Source organism: Channa argus, chromosome 12 (assembly GCF_033026475.1).
Source record: "Channa argus isolate prfri chromosome 12, Channa argus male v1.0, whole genome shotgun sequence".
NCBI classification, from domain to species: Eukaryota; Metazoa; Chordata; class Actinopteri; order Anabantiformes; family Channidae; genus Channa; species Channa argus.
The window spans coordinates 13077918-13099750 of NC_090208.1; the positions used below are offsets into that span (position 1 = coordinate 13077918).

The 21833-nt window shown below is 38.5% G+C and overlaps 1 pseudogene; it reads left to right on the forward strand.

Annotated features, from left to right (window-relative positions):
- The first annotated feature begins 5255 nt into the window (after positions 1-5255).
- On the forward strand, positions 5256-7035 carry LOC137137249 (uncharacterized; annotated as a pseudogene).
- Positions 7036-21833: the final 14798 nt, after the last annotated feature.

Sequence of the window (21833 nt, forward strand, 5' to 3'; positions counted from 1 at the left end):
GACTCATATTTCATAAGAGGACAATCTCTGAGGATTTTTCAATTTTGAGTTTTATTCATTAATTTTGTCTAGTGTTTTATATGTTGGTTATTTGTTTTTTATTTGTTGTTATTTATGATTACAATATGAAAAATTAAAGTTCCAAACACATTTATTAATGCCAAATGAAAATGGCTTTGCCCACTTATGGCTGCTCTCTCGTCCAAAGGTAGAAAATAACCACATTCAGAAGAACAAAAGCAAAAAAAATTCAAAATCTGTCAAAAAGGAGAAAACAAAACTCACCACCCCCAAATCAATTACACACACATAACATTACTCTATAGACAAAATATTTAACTGGAACTGAGTCAGCCCCAGTGTTTAACAATGCTAATATATAAACAAATGCGACAAGTGAGCCAAGCCACTTGTGACACTTTCATTATGGCATAGTGGCATATGGCAAACGCATTTCTTGCTATATAACGTCCTTATGAGTCAGGTACAGGCAATGGAGAAACTGCACAGCAAGTTGCTGCAAGAATGTCACAGAGTTCCCCCAGGTTTTAGCTCAATTAACCTGCACACTAAGTCCTCTGAGCTCCACTTACCAATCCCATCAGTGATTAAAAAATGTTAAGCCATGCAGGCAAGAGCGGTCCATACAATGCTGCTATCTAAGGATAGTCAGGCATACTAGCAAGATCATTAAAAGGGGCAGGAGGTGTACAAGCTTCATGATGCAGTAAAAATAAATAAATAAATGCATGAAGGTGGAAATATAGTCACTGATATTGACAATACTTGTGTCCAGACTGTGTTGGTATTGTTTTTAATAAATAAAATTAAATAATTTGTCTTCATTAACAATATGAGGTTATATATACTAAAAAATATTGAGGGGTGATTTTATGGTATAGCTTATTGAACTGCCATAATGAAGGATGGGGTTTAAAACATCTTGTTTGTTTCCCAATACTTTAAAATAGTATCCAACACAACAGCAGTAACACACACAACAACAAAACCCAACACAACAGCTGCAACAACAACAATAGCATCCAACACAACAATGGCAACAGGAGCACCAGAGTATTACCAGTCTATTAATTGAGGGGGAATGAGTATTAAGTGATAAATAACTATAGCCTCTTGTGTTCTCTCCTCTAAAGATTTGCTCTGAGGAAAAAGTACAACAGAATGTTTAGTTTAAGCACTTTAAATTCAGTAGTTACTACAGGTAAATCTACACTATCTATGTTGAAAATTAAAAACTGGCCAGGTGTGACCCCACCCAGCTACTAAGGGCTAATTTATTGCTGACATCTTATTTAAAAGCAAATGCATTTTGCAGTTCTTGTTTTGTGATTGACACTAATTCATGTTTTCAACTGACTGACAAGGCATGCTTTTGTGTGGTTAAATGACTCATGTCTTAAGTTTCCAAAACATTTTTGACATCCCATACTCAGAGAAAGACTTGTTACTCTACCTAAAGTATCTGTTTAAATAGTTCCCAGAGGCTGGCCTGGTTACAGAAGAACACGCTGGTTGCCAAGAGTAGCACCTGCCTAAGTAAACAGGCAACATTTTCTGTTTCTAATTATGAATAAACTGCTGTCACATCAACAAAAAGGAAAATATGCCCTAAAGATGCAAAAGACATGTGCAATGCCACCTCCCAAAGTAGGCAAAGACTTACTGTAATTGTCTGAAAGACATGTTTATTGAAATGTTTTATTATTATAGTTCTGTTACAAGTGCATAATTATTTGAGTTCCTACAACTGTTAAAAAGTATTTAAAACTGGGTCTGTATGTGAAATGCTAAAATAATGTTTGGTCAAAAGTTTAATGGACTTGTAAAAGCGTTTATTTTGATGAACGGGTCACGTCACGTGAGTTGGTGAGGGGCATCACGGTGGCATTATGGGTCAAGCCAACGTGGATACAGAGGAAAGACACACGGTCCCAAAATAACCTTATCCTGCACTTGGTTCAAGATGTGCACACATCTAAAGATGCAAAAGACATGTGCAATGCAACCTCCGAAAGTGAGTGAAGACTTACAATGGTAACAACTAATGAATAAATCCATATGACAACATGTCATGATATTTTACCAGATTTAAATGGTGTTTTTCTTCTACCAAAAATGTATTAAGTAACATGTGTAATATATCATTTTGATGATGTTTGTGTATTTAATTTGATGCACAAGTTCGGGTCTAAGATGGAACTGGGTGTCATCTGCACAGTAATGAAAGTTTATTGAATGTTTCCTATTCTGTGCATATCTTGCACTTGCATCTCATAAAACAGAAACAATTATTTTGTTTTGTTTTTTAACTTTGATTTTTGTAATGCACCTCATTATGAAGTTTAAATTCTACCATGTAAAGACCACATGTGGGGCGGCTGTAGCTCAAGTTGTAAAGGCAGTCAGCCATGGACCACAGGATTAGTGGTTCGATCCCTGCTCCTGGCTACATGTCGAAGTGTCCTTGGGCAAGACGCTGAACCCACCAGGAGCAACTTGGGGGAAGTTGAAGACCTTGCATGGCAGCCACCGCCATCGGTGTGTGAGGGTTTGTGAATGGGTGAATGAGAATCAACATTGTAAAGCGCTTTGGATAAAAGCGCTATATAAGTGACCATTTACATGCACGTCTGTGAATGCTAAACCATATATTCAGGTTCTGGAGCAACATACTGTCTGCTGCCATCCAGACTTGTTTTTTAAGGGAACAGCATGGTTTGTAGTAAGTAGTTTGTTGTAGTCAAGGTGCTAAACTGGCTTGCATTCAGGCCAGACCTGTAACTCTTTGAAAACATTTGGTGCATTCGACTGTTGACTGAAATCCTATATTAAGCAGACATGGGGGAAAAAAGGTGCTTTGAAATTTAAAGCAGTTAGTCTAGTCAGTTCCAAACAGAGTGCTGTTAAAAGGACAGGTGATACAACAAGGGGGACACCTGGAAATGTATGTGTGCTATATTTCACATAAACCTGGCTTGAAAAATAACAGAATAATCAATATTTCATAGATTTTAACTAACAATAGTATGCAACAGGAGTATGCCTGCTCAAAATTTTGCTTATGGTATAATGTGACTTGGGGGTGTCTTTTATTTTGACTTTTATTTATTGACATCTGGTGTTTGTTGATATTTTGGTATTTATAGCATTTAAGATTCAAGATTCAAACACCTTTATTAATAAGTTGCCTTGTTACACCTGCTCTCTGCCACCAAAAAAAGAAATGAACCACACCAACACAAAAGCAAAACACTTCTATATTTGTCAATAAGAACAAAAAAAGAAAAATCTAAGATAAATAAAACTAGGTTTATGATAAATGGTCCAAACCTATACTATATGAAACTTTTCTACCTTATTGGTTCCCAAAGTGATTTACACTACTTCTCATTCACCTACTTGCACTTAGAATCACACCCATACATGCACACGCACGCACACATAAAAAGACACCAGCTTGGGAGCTCTAATGCAGCTGGCCTGCATGCAGTAGCTGGAAATCAAAGCTACAACCCTGGAGTTGGTTGATAACTGCTACACCTCCTGAGCCACAGTGACAGTGTAGTTATGATGATTATGACAATACATGATTTACCAATATTTAGTTTTAGTTCCAGTCACCCTCCCTCTTCCACAAGGGGTCCGATTTGTAAAGTTCTATGGCCACAGCGAGAAAGGATCTTCTGTGGTGCTCTGTAGAGAACTTGGTAGTGATCAATCTCAGCCTGAAGATGCTCTTCTGTCCACCCATAACACTGTGCAGTGAGTGTGAGAGATTGTTCAAATTTGAGAGGAGTTTGGACAGCATCCTCCTCTCAGACATAAAATTTTAGGGGTCCAGCTTGAAACCAAGAACAGAGCCAGTGCTCCTTCATGTTGCTGACCCAGCGGAGCGTGGTATGAAGATACCACTGGTCACCACAGACTCATAAAACATCCACACATCGCAAACACTACTCTCACTATACATCTAGATAGAAGTAACAGGAGTCCTATTTCTTCTGTTTTTTTAATGTTGAACTGCAAATGATTTAGCCCACACCAGTTCATAACACTGAACACTGAATCCTACAAAAGCAGAGTCATCTGAAGGTGACAGGACTGAGTTGTTTCTAAATTCTGAGGTACACAGAATGAAAAATTGCTCCACAGTTGACAGAACTACGCTGCAAACCTCAGTGTCAGACACAGTTTTTGCAGGTGAACACACGGGGAGATGGCATAATCCATGATCCAAGAAATCATAGGAGTGTTCACCTGCATGTGTTTTTATCTTTGTATCCATCAACTAATACATTTAGTTCTAACACTGCAATTCTTATACCACAAATAAAATGATTATATATGTCTTAATTCAACTGTGCTGTGCTGTTTGCTGGGTCCTGTTTTGTCAATTAAAATAGATTACCAGGGATTAATAGGGAATGCTATTGAGATTTTTTTACAGGGAAATCTCTAGCAAGCCTGGATTTCTGTCTACATTTTAGTGCTGCATTCTGTAACAAAACGTTTCACTCACACAATAACTTCAGATTATTCATATTTTTGTAAATGTCGTTCAATCTCATTTTCCAGTTTGAATGTTTTAACATGTTCTGTAAAACTGTTAGCTTGAGTTTTTTAAAATCACAATAAGTTTGTATCCTGCAGTAATCCCTGCCCTCCACAACATACTTTAACTCTCTGTGAATGTCACCGGGTGAGTTGATGCTTAATATAGATTCTAAATGATTTGACATTGTCACACCCACCACACCTGTGTTCTTTCACCTTTGCTTTGACACAACTGGTTTGTCAGTTGTCAAAAACACAACTAGGGCATGATATATATAATGAATTGTGTGTTTAGTTGTTATTTGTGAGGTGACTGAAGGAAAAATATAGTAAATCACAAAAACTTATCCAACGTTTGCTATATCAACAGGTAAATAAAAAATAAATATGTCATTATGTAAGTGCCTGTCTGAGTAAGAGCCAGTGAGATCTGGTTAGATCACTTTGGTGGAACACATGGTGGAACTTTGCAAGCACGTTTTGTTTGTCCTGGTTATTTCTTACCAATTGACTCAGCGAGGGATGACACATGATTTGTGCAGCAAAATCTATAAGGGCTCCTCAGCACACAGGTTTCACCACAGATATTGACTGAGGCAGAGTAGGTAAAGAAATCTGAATAATGCAAATCTAGAAGACTATTTACACATTTTAAATACTTTTTGGGGTAAGTAGTTTTTTTTGTCTTAAAATGTAAAATAATATTTATAATTAAGGCATTTTTTATTACATTTGAAAGTTAAATATTTGATATTTTTAATAAACTATGAATTATTTGTTACTACAAATATTGATATTTTTTGTGATATTCACAACCTTTCAAGTTATTGTTACATTAGTCTTAGCTATTATGAAAGGAAATACAATGTAATAATGTTTTGGCTCTTAGAAGAGATTTTTTTCAGGTCAGTTCAGATGTATGGCTCTGTTGATTGTTCACGTGTATCTAGTAGAGCTTATGGCTCTAAAAAGGTGGAAGGGTATTATTATCATTCTGGAAATGTAAATATATATAAATGCAAATTTTATATAGCTTTGTCCTTTAGATGCATTTGATAATAATGATAAAGTAATTTTGTGTTTACTTAAAATTCTGAGATTAATTTCAAGTTTGATAAGGCTCCTCTAAATAAAAACATCTCACTGTAAGATACAGTCAAGTTTAACAGCAATAAAAACTACAAGCTTCATAATAATCACACATAGCTGAAAAACATTTTCAGTAAACATTAAACATTATGGTTTTAAAGGAGGTTTTCTTAAAGGAATATTAGACTGCCATTAGCTTGATGTAATGAATGTATGTATCTTTCACACACTTACATTTTTACTGTCCTATGCAGTGGAATCGCGTCACTTCCTGTTTCTGCACACTCTTGGGTTTCTACCGAAGGATTGTTTACTGATTAATTGTAGCTGTTATTTTTACTTAAATAAGTGGTTTCTTCGCACAAGAATTAATACTTAATCTTAACATACGCTTGTATTACACAAGCACCTGCTTTTGCAAAACATAACCAGCTAAAGTTTACAAATTCCACATTTCACTTATATTAGCTTCGTTAGCTTAGCGGTTATCCATTAGCAATGGCTTCTCTGTCTCCCTCTGTTTCTCCTTCTCTCACTTGCTCGGTGTGTCTTATGTTCAGTTTTTCCTCTGCCTCCTTTAGTGATAATGGTATACGTAATAAGTGTAAGGTTTTTGCAGCTTTGGAGGCGAGGCTCACGGAATTGGAAGCACGGCTCCGCACCATGGAAAACAACTCAGCTAGTCAGGCCCCGGTAGCTGGTGCGGGCCGACCTAGCGTAGCCCCTGCTAGCTGTCCCCCGGCAGTTCCCGAGCAGCCGGGAAGCCAGTCTGGCTGGGTGACGGTTCGTAAGAGATCTAATGCTAAACAGACGCCCGAGGTTCACCACCAGTCGGTTCACGTTTCTAACCGATTTTCCCCACTCAGCGACACACCCGCTGAGAAACCAACTCTGGTAATTGGCAGCTCCATAGTCAGAAACGTGAAGTTAGAGACTCCAGCGGCCGTAGTCAAATGTCTTCCTGGGGCCAGAGCGGCGACGTTGAATCGTATTTGAAACTCCTGGCTAAGGATAAACGTAAATACAGTAATATTATTATTCACGTGGGAGTTAATGACGCCCGATTACGCAAATTGGAGGTCACTAAAATGAACGTTGAATCGGTGTGTAACTTTGCCAAAACATTGTCGGACTCCGTAATTTTCTCTGGCCCCCTGCCAAATCTGACCAGTGACGACATGTACACCCGCATGTCGTCATTCAACCGCTGGCTGTCTAGGTGGTGTCCAGCAAACGATGTGGGCTACATAGACAATTGGAAACGTTTTTGGGGAAAACCTGATTAGGAGAGATGGCATCCATCCTACTTTAGATGGTGCAGCTTTCTTATCCAGAAATATGGCTGGTTTTATTAGACAACCAAAAGAATGACAATCCAGAGTTGAGCCTAGGATGCAGAGATCCAGTCCTACACGCCTCTCTGCAGTGTCCTTACAACTGTCATCCCCCCAAAACTCCCACATACCTATAGAGACTGTGTCTGTTCCCCGACCTAAATTACATAAAGTAAATATGACAACAAGAGGAGTTAATCATAATAATCTAATAAAAGTTAAGACTACTCCTCTTACAGAACAAAACCCCAAAACTATTAAATGTGGATTATTAAATATCAGATCTCTCTCTTCTAAATCTCTGTTAGTAAATGACTTAATAAGTGATCATCAATTCGATTTATTCTGTCTCACTGAAACTTGGTTGCAGCAGGAAGAATATGTCAGTTTAAATGAGTCAACCACCCCAAGTCATATTAATTATCATGTTCCTAGAAGCACAGGCCGAGGTGGAGGAGTTGCAGCAATCTTCCATTCTAGCTTATCAATAAACCCTAGACCTAAACATAGTTATAACTCATTTGAGAGCCTTACTCTTAGCCTTTCACACCCAAACTGGAAAACTCAAAAACCACTATTATTTGTTATCGTGTACCGTCCTCCAGTCCCTTATTCAGAGTTTTTGATTGAATTTTCTGATTTTCTATCTGATTTAGTGCTTAGTACAGATAAAGTCATTATAGTGGGTGACTTTAACATTCATGTAGATGCTGACAGTAACTGCCTGAGCACTGCGTTTAATTCATTATTAGATTCAATTGGTTTTTCCCAAAATGTAAATAAACCCACTCACTGTTTTAGTCACACGTTAGACCTTGTCCTTACGTATGGAATTGAAGCGGATAATTTAACCATATTTCCTCACAACTCTCTTCTGTCTGACCATTTTTTAATAACATTTGAATTTACAATAACAGACTATATAGCAGTTAGGGAAAAATTCCACTATAGCAGATGCTTAAGTGAAAAAGCTGTCAACAAATTTAAAGAAATTATTTCTTCATCATTTGCTTCACCATATATTAATACAATGGAAAGTAGTCTCCTTAATGTTACTCCTGCACAAGTAGATTATCTTGTTGACAATTCTGCAGCCTCACTACGTACAATACTCGATAGTGTTGCCCCTCTAAAAAAGAAGGCAGTAAACCAGCAGAGGCGATCTCCATGGTATAGTTCACAAACACGCAACTTAAAACAGGAAACACGAAAGTTAGAAAGGAAGTGGCGTTCCAGAAAGTTAGAAGAATCTCATTTAGCCTGGAAAAATAGTTTAAAAATGTACAAAAAAGCTCTCAGTGATGCCAGAACAGCATATTATTCATCATTAATAGAAGAAAACAAGAACAACCCCCGGTTTCTGTTCAGCACTGTAGCCAGGCTGACTAAGAGCCATAGTTCTGTTGAGCCTACTATTCCCTTAACTTTGAGCAGCAATGACTTCATGAGCTTCTTTATGAATAAAATTGTAGCTATGAGAGAAAGAATTCACCAGATCCTCCCCCCAAAAATTACAGATAGATCTTTATGTACAGCAGTGCTAGAGTCATCGATAAGGCCCCAATCCCTGTTAGACTGCTTTTTACCCATAGATTTCTCTGAGCTAACTTCAATTATTACCTCATCTAAACCAACAACCTGTCTGCTAGACCCTATTCCAACTAAGCTGCTCAAGGAAGCTTTACCCTTAATAGATACGTTCGTATTACATATCATCAATATATCTTTAGAAACAGGCTATGTACCACAGGACTATAAGGTAGCTGTAATTAAACCATTACTTAAAAAACCCTGTCTTGACCCAGGTGTTTTAGCCAATTACAGACCAATATCTAATCTCCCCTTTATTTCTAAAATAATTGAAAAAGTAGTCGCAAAACAATTATGTGATCACCTTCATAGGAATAATTTGTATGAAGACTTTCAGTCAGGATTTAGAGTTCATCATAGTACAGAAACAGCACTGGTAAAAGTCACCAACGATCTTCTCATGGCCTCAGATACTGGACTCATCTCTATACTTGTTCTGTTAGATCTTAGTGCTGCATTTGATACCATTGATCATAACATTTTATTACAGAGACTGGAACATGAAATTGGAATTACAGGAACTGCACTAGGTTGGTTTAAATCTTATCTATCTGATAGATTTCAATTTGTTCATGTTAATGATGAATCCTCCATGCACACAAAGGTTAGCTATGGAGTTCCACAAGGCTCTGTGTTAGGACCAATACTTTTTACTTTATATATGTCTCCTTTAGGCAACATTATTAGAAAACACTCCATAAATTTCCACTGTTATGCTGATGATACCCAGCTATATTTATCTATGGAACCAGATGAAAATAATCAGTTAATAAAGCTTCAAGCATGCCTACAAGACATAAAGGCCTGGATGTCCCACAATTTTTTACTTTTAAACTCAGACAAAACTGAAGTGATAGTATTTGGGCCCAAAAATCTCAGAGATATGATGTCCAACCATATTGTTACACTAGATGGCATAAGTCTGGCCTCCAATACTACTGCAAGGAACCTTGGAGTTATTTTTGATCAGGATCTATCCTTTAACTCACATATAAAACAAATCTCTAGAACATCCTTCTTCCACCTACGGAACATTGCCAAAATTAGGAGCATCCTGTCTCAAAGTGATGCCGAAAAACTGGTCCATGCATTTGTTACCTCTAGGTTGGACTACTGTAATTCCCTACTTTCAGGATGCCCCAGTAACTCCCTAAAGAGCCTGCAATTAATCCAAAATGCTGCAGCAAGAGTGCTGACTGGAACTAGCAAGAGAGATCATATTTCACCTTCACTAGCTTCTCTCCATTGGCTTCCCATTAAATGTAGAATAGAATTTAAAACCCTGCTTCTTACATATAAAGCTCTGAATGGTCAGGCTCCATCATATTTAGAAGACCTCATAGCACCATATCATCCCAGTAGACCACTTCGCTCTCAGAATGCAGGCCTACTTGTGGTTCCCAGAATTTCCAAAAGTAGAATGGGAGGTAGAGCCTTTAGCTATCAAGCTCCTCTATTGTGGAACCAGCTCCCAGTTCAGATTCGGGAAGCAGACACCCTCTCTACTTTTAAGTCTAGGCTTAAAACCTTCCTTTTTAATAAAGCATATAGTTAGTTATAGTTATGCTGCCATAGGCTTAGACTGCTGGGGGACCCACCCCCCAATGCACTGGGCTCCTTTCCTCCTCTTGACCATCTCTCCTCTCCTCTCATCCAGCAATTGTCACCACTGTATGTCATTAACTCTGTGTGTTCTCTCCCGTAGTTGTCTTTGTCCTCCTCTGTCCCCCTCTCTCAGTCCCTTTCTGCAGGTGTCCCCCGGCTTTGAAGCTGTGTGTCTTCCAGCGTGAAGCTACTGATCCTACCAATCTGCCCGATGTTTTGTTGTTGCTTTTGTTGCTCTGTTCTTTTCTCTCTCCCCTTTCCACTCACCCCAACCGGTCGAGGCAGATGGCCGTCCACCCTGAGCCTGGTTCTGCTGGAGGTTTCTTCTGTTAAAGGGAGTTTTTCCTCTCCACTGTTGGCTATGGCTTGCTCCAGGGGGAATTGTTGGGTTCTCTTTATATATCTTTATAATCTTGACTTTATTCTGTAAAGTGCCCTGAGATGACTTTGTTGTGAATTGGCGCTATATAAATAAAGTTGAGTTGAGTTGAGTTGAATCCAGCAGTGTCGAATTTTAGCTACCCTTGCTGATCTCCATTATTTTAGACAACAATAACTCAAACTCTAAATGGGCCAAGTCATTGAATGATCTAGGACACTACTGATAAAAGTGTCATTTTAATAAAAACATCATAAAAAATATAGGAGACCATGCATGCGTAAATCAAATAAAAAAATTATATTGATGTATGCAAAATGAAAAATTGTATTCTTTGTGCTCTTTGTGGAAATGTGTTGATTATGTTTGATTAAGTAACTGTCAAATATGTTAGGTGCACAGACATAATGGGCTTTGGGCATACCTCAGCAGGATTACTGTTGCTGGTAGGTGAGTCAATAACATCATTTAAAAGTGTATGAAATGACAAGGAAAAAAGAACACAATTGTAAATACATTGTACTGTCTTCTGTTTACATAAAGTGACAATTGGACTTGCTCCTATGCCTGTTGGTGCCGAAAGTCCAACAACTGGCAATATAACCACCACAGCTCGAAACACTAGGACAACTCCAGCTGTCTCTGTAGTTGTTGATGTCACAGCAGTATTTCTGGAACCGTATGGGCCACAACTCACTAATGGACAGAGCATTCAATTTAAGATGCTTGAAGGACACGTGGTAGAAATGGTAAGAGCACTGACAAAATGACAATTTCCCCCGACCATCTATTAATTGATCATGATTTTTTCTTTATTTTCTTTTTTTAACTGTTACTTTTTATTCCTCTGTTCCCAAAGTTCTATGCCATCTACCAGACACACTATGGAGCTCTTTTGGAACAGGTCTTTGTGAGACAGTTTAGGTAAAATTATTGGTTGCTTTACTCTCTGGTTTGTGTTGGTAAATAACATAATTTTTAATGGCCATACTACTGGAAAATGAACACGTGAATATTTTATCAATGTTAATATTGCTGGATTGAGACTTTTGTTGCTGCTTACAGTGAAGTCGTTGTCAACGCGCAAGAGTCGTATACTGAAGCAGTGGTGGGGGTTCAGTTCAGTAGCACTGCTCCAGCTGTAGATATCCCACAGGCTTATGACGTTGCAAAAACACTGCTAGACGCTGTGTCCAACTCCAACAACACCTTCAACGTCACTGTGGTGCCCAGTTCCATCAAAGCAGCTCGTAAGTAAACAGTTGCCTTATATGCCACTCTACTATATTTGTGAATGCGCAAATATACTCACTCTTATTGACACTGCCTGTTTCATAAGTGTGTTTGTCTGATTATCATTGTCTCGGTGAGCGACATGAAACACACCTCTGATGTCTCAAATAACAATATGAAGTCAGTGTGTGCTTTAAACTGTCCAGGGGTTATTTGCTGGTATAGTTTTGTGACCTGGCAAAAGGAAGGATGGCGTTTAAAGCATCCCGTTTTCTTCCCCTATTTAAAATGCATTACAGAGTTCATTCCCAATGCCTTTTCAAATTGGTGGGTCGCCAAATAGCAGAAGGTTAAGAACTCTATTTAGCAAAAAGTCCACTGTGACAAGAAGCAGCAAAACTCTGACTTGTAATTGTAAAAAGCTCAATTTTTCCTTACGTATTTAACTTTACATTCTATTTTTTGACTTGTTTTTTTGAATGAAACCCTAATTGTTACATTCCATGTAACAACAGCTGAAACCACAACTGCTCCAACTACAGCTGAATCAACCATCACACCTGCTCCAAACTCAACACTGACCTCCACCGCGGCTGGATCAACCAGCACAGCATCAGCTACTGCAACAACTCCAACCACGCCTGCTGCTCCAACAACATTGACTCCAACTACACTGGAATCAACCACCAGAGAGTATTTAAATAACAACAGCAACTCAAACCACAGCCGAATCAACCATCACAGCTACTCCAACAACAAGACTGACTACAACCACTGCAGCGCCATGTACCGCTGCGCTAACTATCACAGCTAATCCAGCCACAGCCATAACAGCTTCTGCTCCAGCAACTTCTTCCGACACCTCTGCAGCAACAATTTCCTCAACAAGTGTCTCGACACTTGCTCTTTCAACAACTGCAGTGCTAACAGCAATAACTACTACCCCTATAACAACATCTCAAACATCAACAACTCTTGCTTCCACAACTTCAACAAGTCCTCTAACAACAACTACAATACCAATTACAGCATCAACTGCTGTTGCCATGACAACTGGTATGGCCATGAAAACTTGATAACAAAAACACCTGTTCCAACAACTGGTGGATCATCAATAGTATTACATCCCACCAACATTAGTACTACTACTACTATAACAGCTCCTGCTACCCCTGTCGTTGTAGCTGTCACAGCAGTCTTGGATGAATCATTTGTACCACAACTGACAGACAGAAACAGTCCTCAATTTAAGACTCTTGAAGTCCAAGTCATACAAATGGTAAGTACAATAACAAAATGGCTATTTTATTGTCATCTTCTAGGGCTCTGAAGTGAGTCTGATTGTCTTTATAATTTTCTGCGTTTTATTTCTTCTTGTAATTGCTTTCCTCCAACAGTGGTATGTCATCTACAAGAGACAGTATGGAGATCTTTTGGACCAGGTCTTTGTGATAGAGTTTAGGTAACATTTTGTGATTGCTTTACTCTCTGAGCTGAGGGCATGAATAAATATATGTATTTTAATAATGGGGATATAATTAGAATATTGAGATATGTAAAAATCATCAATACATGTATTTTTTAAATCAAGATGTCTTGTTGTTTGCAGAGAAGCTGTCGTTAAAACTAGAGCATCTAATATCGAAGCAGTGGTGGGGGTTCAGTTCAGTATCACTGCTCCACCTGCAGATATCCCACAGGCTGATAATGTGGCTAAAACACTAGTAGATGCTGTGTCTAACCCCAACAACACATTCATCCTCACTGTGGAATCCACTTCTATCCAAGCAGCTTGTAAGTAAACACTTACCTTACACATTGTTGTGGTAAATCTTAAAAAATGGAACAGTACTCCCTGATAGTGACACTGCCTGTGTCAGTGTGCTTTTCTGTTCTAAATCCTTGAATCAATATTTCTGTTTTTTTAATAAATAACATGATATAATTACATATTTAAATAGTTGATATGGGTTTTATGTATTTCAATGAACTACTTTAATGAAGGATTTGGTTTAGCAGAATTGTTTTTTAGTCTCAATGTTTGAAAATATAGTGGGCCTGGTGGCTCAATGGGTAGAGCATCCTGTTGGGATGCAGAAGGCTGCATCAAGGTGTGGCCCTGCCCAGCTACCAAGGGTGCCGGTCCAGAGGCCAGACAAAAATGGGAGGGTTGTGGCAGGAAGGGCATCCGGCGTAAAAACTAATCTCAAATCAATATGTGGAACCCATTCCTCTTTGGCGACCCCTGGAGGGACAAGCTGAAAGTCACTGATCTTTTGAATATATTACAAACTTTATTGCCAACACTTAATCATTATTACCACAAACCTCCCTCTGACAAAAACAAGCACAACTGACTTATATATGCTTGAACATGTACATGTAAAATATTTCTCTACGTTTATTTTTTCATGTCTCTACAGCCCTAAACATGACATCAAATATAACAACAGCCGCAACTACATCTGTGACAACAATCACAACTGCCAAAACAACTACAACTGTTACAAACACGGCATCTGCACTGATAACTATTACTGCTGCTGAAGGAATCAAAACAGTGAATATGGTTTTTAAAACAAAGGAGACATTTACAAGTGATTTGCTGGATCTGTCATCCCCTGCATCTATAAGTCGAACCTCACTGATTGACACAATAGTAAGTATCTTTCTATGTTTCTTTCTTAGGGCAAAACGTAGTGAAATGTATTGTGAGTAAAGGGAAACACTTCTGTCCACTCTGATCTCACATTTTCAAAATAGTGAACACAGACTGAAACAGAAGCTCACTGCCTAAAATTACACATTTCGTTTGCAACATTAAATTCTTTTTAAATTTAAGATTTCATTTTCATGGTGATTTTTATTGAGGCCATTCGCTCCTGTCAATTAGACCAAAAGTTTTCATTGTCATCAGCAATAGTAACACAAAGATAGCATCTTTTAAAGATACAATGCCTTTTCAAAAGTATTCATTACCCTTGCAATTTTCCAAATTTTGTCATGTTACAACCACAAATATAAATGTATTTTATTGGGATTTTATTTGATAGACCAACATGCTTTTGTATTCAGTCCCCCAATACTTTGTAAAACCACCATTTGCTGCAATTACAGCTGCAAGTCTTTTGGGGTATGCCTCTACCCACTTTCTACAAATAGAGAAATTGTTGCCTATTCTTCTTTGCAAAATAGCTCAAGCTCACTCACATTGGAGTGAGGGTCTGTGAAAAGCAATTTTCAAGTCTTGCCACAGATCTTCAATTGAATTTAGGTCTAGACATTGACTGGGCCACTCTAACACATGAATATGCTTTGATCTAAACCACTCCATTGTAGCTCTGGCTGTATATTTAGGGTTGTTTTTCTGCTGGAAAGTGAACCTCCTCCCCAGTCTCAAGTCTTTTGCAGACTAACAGAATCACAATGAGGAACCAAAAAAATGTTTATTGCCAGGCACAGTTGCAATTGCAATGGGACAGTACAACTTGAAAAAGTGAGAGGGACTGTCTTTGACTTGGGGGGGTTATCTGGGGGGATTTGGGTGCTGTACAGCACGGCTGACTGCACTGGGGAAGAAACTGTTCTTGTGACGTGAGGTGCAGGTCTTGATGGACCTTAGCCTCTTGCCAGAGGGGAGGGGCTGAAACTGTTTGAATCTGGGATGAAAGGGGTCGGCTGCAATCCTGGCTGCTGTTCTGTCGGCGTCCTGGAGACATACAGCTCCTGGAGAGATGGGATGCTGCAGCTAATGACCTTCTAAGCTGAGTGGATGGCTGCAACGAACAACTCTGTGATGCAGGGTCTGAGAATGGATTTGATGATGGCAGTGTAGAAGTTTACCAACATCTTTGCAGGGAAGTAAAACTTCTTCAGCTGCCGAAGGAAGTACAACCTCTGCAGAGCCTTCTGGAGCCGTTGGGTGATTGTGGTGCCCAGGAAGCGGAAGGACTTGACAGAATCCACTGGAGTGTTGCAGAGGATGATGGAGGGAGGGGGGCTGGGTCTCTCTTGAAATCATCTCCACTGCCTTGAGAGCATTGAGCTCCAGGTTGTTCATGTTGCACCAAGACACCAGACGGTCCATCTCACTTCTGTAGGCCAACTCGTCTCCATCAGAGATGAGGCCGATGGTGATGAGGGTGGTGTCATCTTTAAACTTCAGCATGTGCAGCTGTTGGTATACAGGGAGAATAAGAGAAGAGAAGGAACATAGCCATAGGGGATCCAGTGCTGATGGTCATTGAGTAAGAGTCATGATTCCCCAGCCTCACAAACTGCCATCTGTTAGTCAGGAAGTCCATAATCCTCTTGCAAATGGTGTCAGGTACATTTAGCTGGGAGAGCTTGTCTTAGAGCGGAGCTGGAACGGTTGTATTGAAAGCAGAGCTGATGTCCACAAACAGTATTCCGGGCTAGGATTGTGGGAAGTTCAGATGCTGTAGAATAAAGTGGAGGGCCATGTTTAAAGCATTATCTACAGATCTGTTGGCTCTGTAGGCGAACTGCAGTGGATCCAGAAGGGAGTCGTAACATCCTTGAGGTGGGACAAGATGAGGTGCTCAAAAGACTTCATGACCATAGAAGTAAGGGCAATGGGTCTGTACTCATTAAGTCTTGTGATCCTCGCCTTTTTAGGGGCAGGTACAATAGTTTAGGTCTTAAAGCAGGCTGGCACATACTAGATCTCCAGGGAGGTGCTAATGTCTTTGAACACCGAAGACAACTGATTGGCACAATGCTTCAGGGTGGAGAGGTAGAGAGAGTCCAGGCCTGCAGCTTTCCGAGAGTTTAGCCATTTAAACAGTCTATTCACATCCATCTCTTTGATTGTGAGAGGTGTGAGGGGCAGAGGGGGAGAGGGACACTGAAGTGTCGTGGCTTTAGTCATAAATACAAAACACAGGACACAGAAAAGTCTGTTTTTGTTCAGCATCAGGGTCAGCTCATCCATTTTCTTGGAAAGTTAGCACACGTTAGAGAAGAATACACCCCGGATCACGGTACATAATCCGTGTCGGCGAGGTGCAAAAGCACACCTGAGCGTTTACCTCTTCTGCAGGAACTCACTTTGTTGTGAGCCTCCTTGATCAAACCAGCAAGTAAATCTGCGATAGAAGCCAGAAAAGTTGGAAATAAATCCACAGGGGTAGTAGGTCTGATGTTCATGAGCTCATGAGAGAAATGGCTTTCTTCTTGCCACTCTTCCATAAAGGCCAGCTCCTCCAGAGGTACCAGGGTCGTCTCGGCTGCTTCTCTGATTAATAGTCTTCTTGTCCATCCTGTCAGTTAAGGTGGACGGCCATGTCTTCCTAGGTTTGCAGCTGTGCCACACTCTTTCCATTTTCGGATGATATAGAGTACAGTGCACCGTGAGATGATCAAAGTTTTCTTTTTTATAAACAAACCCTGGTTTAAACTACTCTACAACTTTATCCCTGACCTGTCTGGTGTCTTCCTTGGACTTCATGATGCTGTTTGTTCACTAATGTTCTCTAACATACCTCTGAGGGCTTGGTTCCATGGGATTTTAGTAAGGGGTATCAAAGTAAAGGGGGCTGAATACATACGCACACCTCACTTTTCAGATATTTATTTTAAAAAATTTTTTAAAACCATTTATCATTTACCTTTCACTTGACAATTATGTGCCATTTTGTGTTGGCCTATCACATCATATCCTAAAAATACATTTATGTTTGTGGTTGTAATGTGACAAAATGTAAAAAATGTTTAAAGGGTGTGAATACTTTTGCAAGGCACTGCAGATAAGGACTGATCATCGATTGAAGAATTTAATGTAGGGGATTACACACAAATTTTGCAAGCAATTCCCATTGAGTGGGGATGTACGTTTTCTTCTAGTTCGATGGAGTGACTTATGTAAAGTGCGTGATGTAAGAAAATTTGTAAATTGAACCATAAGCACCACATTTTGACATCACCTAACCATGTTTATTTAGAACCTAAACCTAACTTGACTACTAAAAAATTAACCACAACTTAATTTAGGAAATAAACTTACATTTAGTTTTGTTGTATTTCTGCAGATTATGCCCATCTACCAAAATGCATTTTCTTCATTTCACTCCTTGCAAGTGACTCGATACAGGTAATTTATTTATTATGTCCGAAGAAATTTACTAATATCAGTCATCAATCCATGAAAATAAAGCAGTATTGTTTGGTAATTTATTTTTTAGCAATGGATCGATCTACAACCATTTGAAACTTGGATTTGCATCTAAATCTGTTCCCAACAACTCTCAGATTGGACAGGTTTTATTAAAAAATGTTGCAAACATCACAGCCTTCATCATTGATCTCAACTCTGTTTTTGTGAATGACATACGTAAGCAATACAAATTTTTAAATATTTTACAAGAATTTCCAATGTCACACAAGGTTTATGTTAAAACAACGTCTTGTTTGCTTTTCTCAATATTTACAGAGGTATCAAGTGGAGCAAGTCCCAAGATCAGTCTCATCACTGCATCCTGTCTGGTGCGGCTGTCATGGCTGGTGACAAAACAGCAATAGAGTCAGTGATTATGTCCATGTGAAATTCCATTTGAAATCACTGCTGTCACTGGTATGAAAAAGGAAATTGCTCACATTAAAGTATCAACAATGCATTAAAGAATTGCTACTATTATTATGCATTTGAAAAAATTCCTGATATTCAACTCAAAGTTAGTATACACCCCCACAGTGATAACAAAAGTTCAAAGCAATAGCAATACAATATGGATATTGGTTAAACCTTTTTCTTATTACTCAGTGAAACCTTGGGTTTCACTGAGTAATTATCTATCCATTTAAATAGATCATTTTAAGCAAAATCACTGGAACTAATGGGTTACAAATGAGTCCAACAGTTGTAACCTTAATAAATCAAATTTTTATTTCGACTACTTTATTAACATATAATTTACAACCTATAAGACTTATATTAACAGACCTCCTCAGAGGTTTTAATTTTACTACCTGTAAAAGCTGTTCAAATTTCAAAAAGAAAAAACAAAAACTAAATATTATGCTTTTCCCACCTACCCTGACGCATTCATATTTATATTGAATATCATGGTATAAATGAAAAATATTTTTCTAAATGTTTTCAATTCTCTTGATCAATCTAATCTAATCAAACATATGTGCATTTTTTTACTTTACTTTATTTTTCTTTTACTTTATTCAGAAATACCAGGTCTTCACAAGGATACAAACATTATAAAGTGTACATTATTACCTTCCTATAGTCTTAAGCAAAAATAAAATATGTACCACTGTATATTTAATATGTTACTATTAAAAGCACTGAAGGTCGATGATTAAAACCTGTCTCATTATTTCCTGAAACTTTAATCAAGCTAAAACTTGTTCCCAGTTCAAGAAGAAATAGAAAACAGTTTCCAAATAATCTGGAGTCATGACGAACCATTTACATCACTTTCTACTAGAATCTAGAATCATAGACTACAGGTGGATTCTGACGTTAGGAAAGGGTTATAAAGTGGTGACTTAATATTTCTATTAATAATTAAGAGCTTGAAAAAAAGTCTGTTTACCAGTCTGTTTCAAAATGCCTAACAAATGTGAACCTTAAACCGATCACAATGTCCACCATCCCCATTGCAGTCTTTATAATATGTGTGTACGGACATTAAATAATTTACTAATACATCTATTTCAGAAATGTTAGGGAAACTTATGTAAAGGAAACAATTTTTAGTGCTTTGTTTTAATATCCCTTGCATGCAATGATTGATTGAGTCATACATAGATTACTAAGTGTCTTCTTGTGTGATGCCCAACCAAGCCTGTATTACAGCTACCTTTAGCTGTATTGACACTAAAGGTCTTTCCCTGGTCTGTAACCCTGCTCCTGTGATAAAAATTTTCCCTGTTGGATGAATTGTAGACAGAACTCAGCGTGATGAACCATCTCAGTTTAATACATGCCAGCATGGAGAACAACACATGGATGTTGGTGTCTTCTGACTTGTGTCTCTCAAACCCCTTCTATTTATACTCAAACCCAAGAAAGGAACCACCCTCACAAAACATAAATGACGAAACCAGCTGCACGCAGTTGAGTCATCATTCTTTTCCCTTTCTAGGTTATCTGAAGATGTCAGTTGAGAAGCAATAAAACCCTTTTATTGCACCTTCTTGTAGATCTTCTGACCCCAGGACGAACTACTTACTGCATTGCTTTGGGCCTTGTAACAACAAAGTGCCTACGGTGATCTTAAGCAGTCCTCTAAAGATGACACACCCTGTGACTTCTTGTCCTCTTTGTGACCTCTTCAATAAGCCCATCTTAGTTGACTGTTTACTAATTATCTAACCATATGACTAAATTTACTCTATTCCCCCACACCCCCACAACAAGTTCTCTCCACCCTCGATACAGACACAGCCACCAATTGAAAGTGAGCAATCCAGCAAATTCAAGAGGGAAGTGACCACAGCTCTGCCTTTACAAAATAATACTTGCATAACATACAACTTCACTGATCTGCCTAAAATATTCACAGTCAGCCATTCCTGATTGAAAAAAGAATAGACCAACACAAAATAAAATAGAAAAGTGGCCGCATCGCAGTCAAGTGAAGTGATCAATGCTGCCAGAGAGCAGAGAGTTTCTACAGTACATGATAAAACCAATGACGTGAGGGAAGTGGACTTATCACATAATGTCCTTCAAATAGAGAAACCACTTGGAGTATTTTGGTGCATTGAGTCGGATTAATTCCAGTTCAGGGTCCAATAAAACAAAAACACATAACCAGAAGAGAAATCTTGTCGCCCTTGTGTTCCATTAGTGATTCGCTTCATTCATACTTCCTGCAAAATTAATGCAGTAATTTATCAAAAAAAGCTTGGTTGGCAAGAGATGATCCTAGAAGGGTATGCCCAAAGATGGTTTGAATGGCTAAAGGATCTAAAACAGCTGTCTGCATTTTTTGTGAGAAGGGTTTTCTGAAATGCAACAACCAAGCTCCATCACTTCTCAGATGGAAGTTAAAATAAATTTGGTACTTTGTCTTACTTCCAGCTTACAAACAGGGTCAGGTCCACTGTAAAGTAATGATAGGTAAGCCAAAAGCCACTTTTGAGTGAAATTTGTGGAAAATGTAAAAAAGTTCATCCTACAGTGATATATCATGAAAGTAGGTTCATTTTAGTAGAAACATGAAATGGTAATTTCTTCATCTTAAACAATTTATTGAGACAAAAGCCAACAACAGTGGTGGGTAAAGGCAAAAAATGGCAAGTTCTCAATAACTTGTCATGTGTCCTTGAGCATCAATTACAGCTTGAAAATGATGTGTCATGCAGTTCACAAGTCAACTTATTGTCTGCTAAAGCATTCAACTCTTATTGAAGGGCCTTTTTAGTTCTAAGTGTATCGGTCTAAATGTATTGCATGTATCGGTCTTATGTAAAACAAATCATGTCTTGCTGTTCTTGATTTGAGATTGGCACTTTAATAGTGTGTGGTTCCAACTGGCTGTTCAAGCATATTTTGCTGACTCAACTCTTAGGTGTCCATAGAATGTTTGAGGTTTGGTTTTTAAGCCTCCTCTTACACATTTGTTTCTCTACATAAAATTCCTGGTTAATAATTTCCTAGAGGCAAGCCTGGTTACAGATAAACAGCATGGTTTCCAAAGGAACCACCTGCCTAAGGTGCCGTGCCGGCAACATTTTCGCTGCTACGCAGGAATAAACTGCTCACACATGCAAAACAATACAATTATTCATGTATAAGGAAAAAATGACTTAGTAACCAAATAAGCACATTCAGTAAGTCCTTTATTGTTATAGATGCCAAAAAAACTACCAAACAAATAAAACACACACACACTCTCACACACTCACACAGACACACACCGCTCACACCATACATTATTAAGCACCCAATGCAACCTCCCACAGTGGAGGATGTTGCAATATTTTCTCATGTGATACATTATCTATATGCTGGCATCAAGTACAAATGATTGCATACAAATTTTCTC